General features: G+C 43.0%; 1 pseudogene; it reads right to left on the bottom strand.

The window, feature by feature from the left end:
- Positions 1-5,688: 5,688 nt before the first annotated feature.
- The window catches only part of LOC132832649 (zinc finger protein 850-like), a 37,858-nt pseudogene continuing 35,077 nt past the window's right edge, over positions 5,689-8,469 (bottom strand).

The raw sequence follows: 8,469 nt of genomic DNA, 5'->3' as shown, positions 1-8,469 counted from the left end.
TGTGAATGAAAGACAGTGAGTGAGTGAGTGAGAGGTATCAATATACACAATCTCTGAGTTGCTAGTGGTTTATTCAAGGAAGTTCGATGTCAGCAGGCAAGTGCTGTGCAATCTTGTGGGGACACTCCTTAGAGGACTAATTCCCAGCTGTGCTGATCATTCTTTTGCAGTTCAACAGATGGCTCTCAGTGCAGCCTATACCATCCTTTCTATCCAGTTCATAGGTGAAGGAACCAACCTGGAACAGCATCAAGAGCATGTGGAGATTGTGAAAAAATTACGGAACCTGATGAACAAGTCCAGTTCCAGAAGGTTGTCAGATCACAGCTGATTTGCCACAGCCTGCTCTATGATCAGCTGGACAACTATTGCTCAAGGTCTGTGGCAGTTGTCTGACAAATATCTCCACTGCGCCTAGGCTGCTTCTTGCTCTCAGAAAACCTGTACCTACAACAGAAATGACAACTTCAGGGCTGAGCCTCGGACATCCTTCATATGCTGGGACTTCATTTGGAGTTAATCGCTCACTAGGAAGTGAAAATGGGTTCTAAGAGGGATAACCATTTTGACCTCACAGAACCAGACAGCAGCTGTGTCCCAGCCACTGCTCTGTTCCCCTCCCCAGAACAAGTTCTTCCGGGGTGGGGGAAGAGCTGCAGCTAAAGGTACAGCCTGCGTGGTGATTACTATCAAACGTCTTGTGTACTCGCTCAAGAGAAAAATTTGCCCCATCAGTGGGGATTTGCACTCGGCCAATTTCTCCCTGTCAGCCATGGCCTATATGAAATTCTCACTCAGCCCAGTATGGCAGGCGTGGTGACGACATTCTTCCCATAGATATTCAGTGGCCTACATATATCCCTCACCGATTGGGTGAATTTCCTTTTACCCAATGATTCGAATATTGAATCACAGCAGAGAGGTTTCACAGCGAATTGATGCTGATACAAGTCAGTCACTGAATGAAAAGTGTGTGAGGTCACTCGAAACCCTGTTTGATCAGACTGGTTGAAGTGATATCTGCGGTGACATGTAGGAGAATGGCAACAGCCTGGAGGGGTTGCATTTGATCAGAGTTGTTCTGTTGACACTGTTCATTAACTAGCTTGCCAAATCTTTCGGCTGAGAGACTGTCAGGCAGTTCCTATGATCATCTTCTTTAGGAACTCCTGAAAGTATCATGTGTTTCAGAGCTGGGTCTCAGATGCTGTGATTAACAGCTTGATCCAATACTTGTGTTGGTACGACTCTTCACCTGTTATTCAATTACTGTGTGTCAGAGCTTTAGAAAACATCATTTTTGGAGTGAGACAACACTACTGAAGTCTGACAAATGCATTGGTCAGCCTGTTGGGGAATAAAGAGAACACCAGCGTAATCACATTTGCTGTGTTGTCTTACCGGTAAAAAAAAAAATTCTCTGGCACCAGCAGAAACAATCAAGCCCTTTTTCAAAATCCTCACCAGGATTAAGCCACTCTTTGGGGCAGGTAGTAGCAAGTCTCAGTGGAAGCTTTCCAAATGTTGGGAATATTAGCCAAATTTGGGGAGTGGGTGACTTGCAGAAACAAATGTAAGCTTACATCATATGCTTGCTGTTGCATTTGGGCACTAAGAGTGAGGAAATCATCCAATGTTGCAGATAAAACACTGCAGATGATCTTCTCATTCACTGGATCTACAAAGGCTAGCTCCTTAAATGAAAGGCTTCTAGAGGAGCCAAGCCAGAGTTACCTGGACTTTGACATGCATTTCACATCAATGTGTTTATGATTATCCGAACATGGTGAATTCTTACATTTCAGCTGTGTGTCCTTCATCTCCAACCAGGACCATCTCTACAATCATGCAGTGGTCCTGTCATCATTCCTCATGAAGCAGACACACCACTTCCAACTCACCCGATGGGCCACCTGGTACAAAATATGAATTGGCAATTGCTGCTGTCCAGCACCCAAATGAGACTTCAGGACATCAGCCTCTGAATATGGTCCAGAACCTTGTCTTCCTAACACTAACTCATCTACTCCAGATCTTCATATTCAAAATACTAACAGATTTTCTGAATATCAATGTTGTGTAATACCAATGGATCTTTTCACCTTCATCGCCATATCAGAAGTCCTTCCAAACCTTAATTTGATAACAACATTTCACCTCTGTAAGAACCTTGCCATTCTAACATCAAGTGATCTCTCCAGATCCTCAAATTTGTATCACCACTTATCTCCTCCAGATCGAGAACATTGTAACAACAATTGACCTCCTCTAGATCCTCATCTTCGGAACAGAAATTGTTCCAAAAAATCCACCTTTTCACAGTTGTATTTGCAGATATTGTAAATAAATAATTTTATTGTAAAGAAATATTTAGTTTCACTGAGGAATATTGGTGGACCTGCACATGTCATATAAATGCACGCATCTTCTCTCAGTGGAGACTGTTGGACCATGAGGGTCATCTTTTCCTGAGCAGCAGATGAAGAGAGGGCAAGGCTTGGGGTTTTAACTCACCTTCTGGGAATGGAGACAACCAGACCTGCGGGAAACACCGACAGAGAGACATCGATCCTGACGAAATTCATATAGACTGACAAAAGTGACATTAGCACAAAGCAGGGAAGCGATTGGTAGATAGTCTTTACATTGTTTCTCTACTTCAAAGAGAGTGTGAGAAAAGGCAAAAGTTGTAGCTTTTATTTAAATGAAATTTTCAAATTTAATTTTTTTTTACTTATCTAATTAAAAATGTTTTTATTAATGGTACACCGGGGAGCTCAGTCTAATTGGTTGTGTTACCTGCAAGATATGGGAAAACATAGATGCTCCTGGCAGACTGGATAACCACATCTGCAGGAAGTAGCACTGGTTTGATCAGCTTCAGAATGAGGTTTCAGAGCTTGAGCATCAACTGGAGGCACAGCAGTGATCCAGCAGGCTGAGAGTATATTTATGGGGACGTGGTCATCTGGCAACTTAAGAAGCATTTCTCATTGATGGTGACCGCCAGTCAGTAGAAGGGAGGAAGTCAGAGATTCAGGAAAGCCCCAGTGTGCATCTCGCTCAAGACCAGATTTTCTGTATTGGAAAGCACTAAGAGTGATGGGTCCTCTGAGGAGTGGGCCAGAGCTTTGTGGTGCAAGGTGGAGAGCAGAAAGAGTGCAAGAACAATAGTGGTGGGAAACCCAGCCATGACTGGGACTCACAGGTAATTCTACAGCCACAGACCTAACTCCAGAATGGTGACTTACCTTCCTGGGGTCACAATCAAGGATGCCACTGAACCTACAAAGCATTCTGAAGGGCAAGGGGGAACAGTCAGAGGTGGTTCAAATTGGTACCAACAATATTGGTAGAAAGAGAGAAGAGATCATGCAACAAGAATTTAGGGAGCTATATAGCAAATTTAAAAAGCAGGACCTCAAAGGCTGTAATCTCTGAATTTCTCCCAGTATCACATTCTGGTGAATATTGGAATAGGTGGATAGACCAGGTGAATGTGCTGGAATAGAAACAGGACTTTAGCTTTCTGGATCACTGGATCTATTTCCTGGGAAGGTAGGGCCTGAACAAGTGTGATGGTTTGTATCTGAACCACAACGGGGACGTCATCCTTCCTGGGTGATTTGCTAGTGCAGTTTTGGTGGGGATTTAAACTAAATTTGGCAGCAGGATGGGATAGTGGATGCACAGTAGGGTGTGATGCACAGAACAACATTGAAGAAGGACGAAGTCAGTCTCGAAAAAAGTCCATGAATTGATGGTGTTGAATACCACAAGGGATACGATATTGTTGCTAGAATGGATCCGTGGTTGAGGGTGTGGCAGACTGGCAACAATATTCCATGGTATAGGAGCTTCAGGCCTGGATGCAGGCTGTAAAAAAAGCAGTGTTGCAATATTGATCAAAGGATCGATTACTGCAATAGAAAGGGATGATATCTTAAAAGGCACCTCAAATGAGGCCATGCATTTGGAACTTTAAAACAAAACTGGGATCCTCACAGCAACCCCAAGTAGTCAGAGAGAGATGGGAAGCCTGATAGGTAAGCAAATCTCACAGAAGTATAAAAACAATAGGGTAATAAGACTACAGTATTTCAATTACCCCAATATTATCTGGATACACAAAACTTGAAAGGCACAGAGGCAGCAGAATTCTTAAAATGTGGACAGGAAGGCTCTATGAGCAGGAGGTTTAGCAGGTTTGAGGAAATATTTTTCATCATATGTCTAGTGGATATCTGGAACTTACTATGTAAAAGGTGGGAACCCTCAACACATTTAAGAAGTATTCAAATAAGCACTTGAATAGCCATAGCATACAAGGCTGTAGGTCAAGTGCTAAAAAATGGGATATGAATAAATACAAGCATGATGGGCCGAGGGTCTCTTTCCATTCTATAAAACCTCAATGACTCAGTGAAGCGAGCCAATGCATTAATTCACAGAGAGCACAGAAGAGAATCAGTACAGGAATCTATACAGACAGCAGTGAAGAGAATCAATGCAAAAGACATATCTTTTATTTACGGAGCTAGCTGCCCAAGATAAAGGTCCAGTGTGAATGTTATGATATAAAAGGATCAATGTGTGAATGGTCAAGATGGGTAGATGGATGGGGTAAGTAGGGGCTAGTGTAGTTAATGGGTTGAATGGCAGCTGGGAGAATGGACAATTAAGTTGGGTGTTAGTCAGGTCAGGAGGGGTTGTCAGGAGGGGAGTTCTGTCTGATCAGAGGTGATCGGGTACTGGAGATGGTCAGGTTGTGTCTGGGAAGGTGGCCAGTTGGGTCAGATAGTGAAGTTGTCCAGCCAAGAATCAGAGGTGATGGCAATCAGTTGGCTATAGTCAATGGGTCAGACATTAGCTTGGGATTTAAAATCTCCTGGGCAACTATTCAGTTAAATGTTACATCTTGCTGGGGTAGCACACTGGAAATCAAGCCCCACTACTCTTAGAGATATCACAAAAATTACAGACATTAAAACGCACATAGAAATCTCCGATTTATATGTGCTTTATACCCAAAATAACAGAAAATACTGACTATATTTCTGTACTTAACAACAATGACGATATCTGACAAGTAAACAGACTCTAGCTACAGATCAACAATAAGGAGCTTCTGGCATATTACTCTACTCGTTAAAAGTCTAATACCCTTTCAAACTCTCCTTTACACACAGATACAGAGGGAAATAAGTGAGAGTGGTTCCTGTTCATAGCATTCCAGAGATGATTCTTGTGAATGTTGGTTTTCCTTCTTCAGATGTTTTTCACTGGTTTGACATGGGGACCAGTTCACCCTTTTATCAAGTTGCGAACTGATTAATTAGAAAATATCATTTACTGCAACTGCTGAAGGAAAATTAAACTGCGTTTTCTTCAGATTGCTAGGTGTTTTTGTTCCAGAGAACATATGCAGCTCCAAGCTGCCCCAAACCAATCACAGTTATTGGCAGGCAGAAGGCCATTGTCAACGAGAACTGATCATTGCTCCAGTCAGTTACTAATTGCCAAAGCTGCCTTGTACACAACTCTATGGTTCTAACTTGACTGCAACATACATTTCAGGCACTGCTGCAATCAGCAGCTATATGAACAATGCCTGCAATGACAGTCAGGTTACTTGCTTTCAAACCAGTCAACAATCCTCCAGCAATTCTTGATTTTAAAACAGTTCTTTTCTCATTTCAGTCCACAATTAAAAATACAGGAGAATAAAACAGAATTTATGAGAGCATATTGGAACTGAACAAACTCTCTGATACTAATTCAGATTTGGAGACTTTTTAGAGGCTTTTTCCCCATTGGACTTTGCAACTTCTCAGGAAATTCCCATAGGGTTAGTATGTTTGAACTTGCAAGGGGTTTCATTGCATATTTTGTGCTTTAAGAGCAGTAGCTGATGATCTCGAGACTAGAAGATCTGCGCTAATGTTTGCATTGGGCCAATGCCTCCTGAAGTATGTCATGCTGTTGCTTCTTATTGAATCTAGACTATATCACACTGTGTATCAGCATCAACCTCCTTCTTAGATAGTGCAGCACTCGATAGCATGTCATTGATGTATATCTGCTTCCCTTGCTTGTATTTCACCTCCCAGTTACATCTCTGTACATGAAGTAACATTCTTTACCAGCCACAATATCCAGAACACAACAATCAGATACTTAAATATCATCTATGTACAGCGTTGTTCAGTTTGTGTTAACCCTCTGGATAATACAACTGGTTGTCCTCGTTGTAAGGGGTTTCTCTCAGTCCTGGCATCACAAAGCAGGGTGACTCCATTGTTGACAACACAGTGTTGTGATCACTAATTGTTTGATGGGAGTGAAAACTGCTTTTTTTTTCTGTGTCCCAGTCCTACTGAACACCCTCTAAGGTGAGTTTGTGCGCAACTTTTAAAATTCACTCATGGGACATGGTCATAGCTGGCAGGGCCAGCATTTATTGTTTGTCCCTAGATGACCTTGAAAAGTGGTGGTGAGCTGTCATCTTGAACTACTGTAGTCTTTGTTCTGTAGGTAGATCGACAATGCTGTTAGGGAAGGAATTCACATTCAATGAGAGACTGACAAATACTTGGGTATATGGTTCCCATGTGGGACTGTCAATGTTCTGAGAGACAAGAGAACTTTGTGGAGGCTTCATTACAGAATACATGCAGTAGGGTTCCGATCCTGCAATCGTGTGTTGATGGACCAGGAGAAATTCCATGTGAAGGCCTTGTCATAAATATTGCACTGAAGAGTTTCTTTTCTGTGTGAATCTTGTAACGTCCTAGGTCATCAAAGATATCAGAAAAGATTTATCACAAACCTTTTACTCCCCTGTATGAATCCTCTGGTGGAACAAGAGATTCCAGGACCTTGAGAATGATTTGTTGCATACATTGCACATAAATGGTTTCTCCCCTGTGTGGATGCACTGGTGTCTGTGGAGGCTTTCTGACTGCGAGAATGATTTGTCACACACTTCACACTTGAACGGTTTGCCTTCTGTGTGGATGCGTTGGTGTGTGCGAAGGATCCCTGACTGAGAGAACGATTTGTCACACACTTCGCACGTGAATGGTTTCTCCCCAGTATGAACGTGATGGTGTGTGCGGAGGGTCGAAGATGACGAGAACGATTTATTGCAAACTTCACAAGTGAATGGTTTCTCCCCTGTATGTATCCTCTTATGGAGCAGCAGGTTGCATGACCTTGAGAATGATTTATTGCACACATCACATATGAATGGTTTCTCTCCTGTATGAATACGTTGATGTCTACAGAGGTATGATGAATCGGAGAATGATTTGAAACATACTTCGTATGTGAATGGCTCCCCCCCTGTGTGAATGCGTTGGTGCTTGTGGAGTGTTGATGACACCGAGAATGATTTGTCACACACTTTGCATGTGAATGGTTTCTCCCCTGTGTGAATCCTCTGATGAAGCAGGAGACCTGACGTGTCAGAGAATGATTTGTCACAAACCTTGCACATGTATGGCTTCTCCCCTGTGTGAATGCGTTGGTGTATACGGAGTTGTCCTGACTGTGCAAACTTTTTGTCACACACATCGCACGTGAATGGCTTCTCCCCTGTGTGAACACGTTCATGTGTGCGCAGATTTTCTGACTGCGAGAATACTTTGTCACATACCTTGCATCTGAAAGGTTTCTCCCGTGTGGATGCGTTGATGCACACGGAGATGTGACGACACGGAGAAAGATTTATCACACACCTCACATGTGAATGGCTTCTCCCCCGTGTGAATCCTTTGATGGCGCAGGAGTCGAGATGAGTCAGAGAATGACTTGTCACAGACCTTACACTTGAATAGCTTCTCCCCTGTGTGGATGCGTTGATGTCTGCAGAGGTTCTCTGACTGTGAGAATGATTTCTCGCACACCTCACACCTGAATGGTTTCTCGCCTGTGTGAATGCGTTGGTGTTTACGCAGGGTTGATGACTGGAAGAATGATTTGATACACACTTCACACGTGAAAGGCTTTTCCCCTGTGTGAATGAGTTGGTGCACAAGGAGCTTTGATGACTGCAGAAATGATTTATTGCATACCTCACACAAAAATGATTTTTTTTCCCCGTGTGAATGCGCTGATGATTCACCAGGCCTGATAACTGTGAAATGCCCTTATCACATACCTCACAATTGAATACCTTCTCCCCAATGTGAATGTGTTGCTGATTCATGAGCATTGATGATTGTGTGAAATCTCACGAATAGAGCTCACTCTTGAACAGCCTCTCCCCTGCAGGAATGTGTCAGTGGGTTATGAGGCTTGATGAATGACTGAAGCTCTCAACACACTTGGAACCACTCACGCCACATCCCAGCCTCACCCTGACTGATCACCCACAGCCAAACCTTCAGAAAGGTTGGTTTTGATGGAAGGTTCCACACCACTAACCAGTTTCAGATCTGTCAATGGTCTCTTGACCCAACTGATTTC

This window comes from Hemiscyllium ocellatum, chromosome 35 (assembly GCF_020745735.1).
Source record: "Hemiscyllium ocellatum isolate sHemOce1 chromosome 35, sHemOce1.pat.X.cur, whole genome shotgun sequence".
Classification (NCBI taxonomy): Eukaryota; Metazoa; Chordata; class Chondrichthyes; order Orectolobiformes; family Hemiscylliidae; genus Hemiscyllium; species Hemiscyllium ocellatum.
Note: the sequence above shows the minus strand (reverse complement) of the source record. Positions and strands in the feature narration are given on the sequence as shown.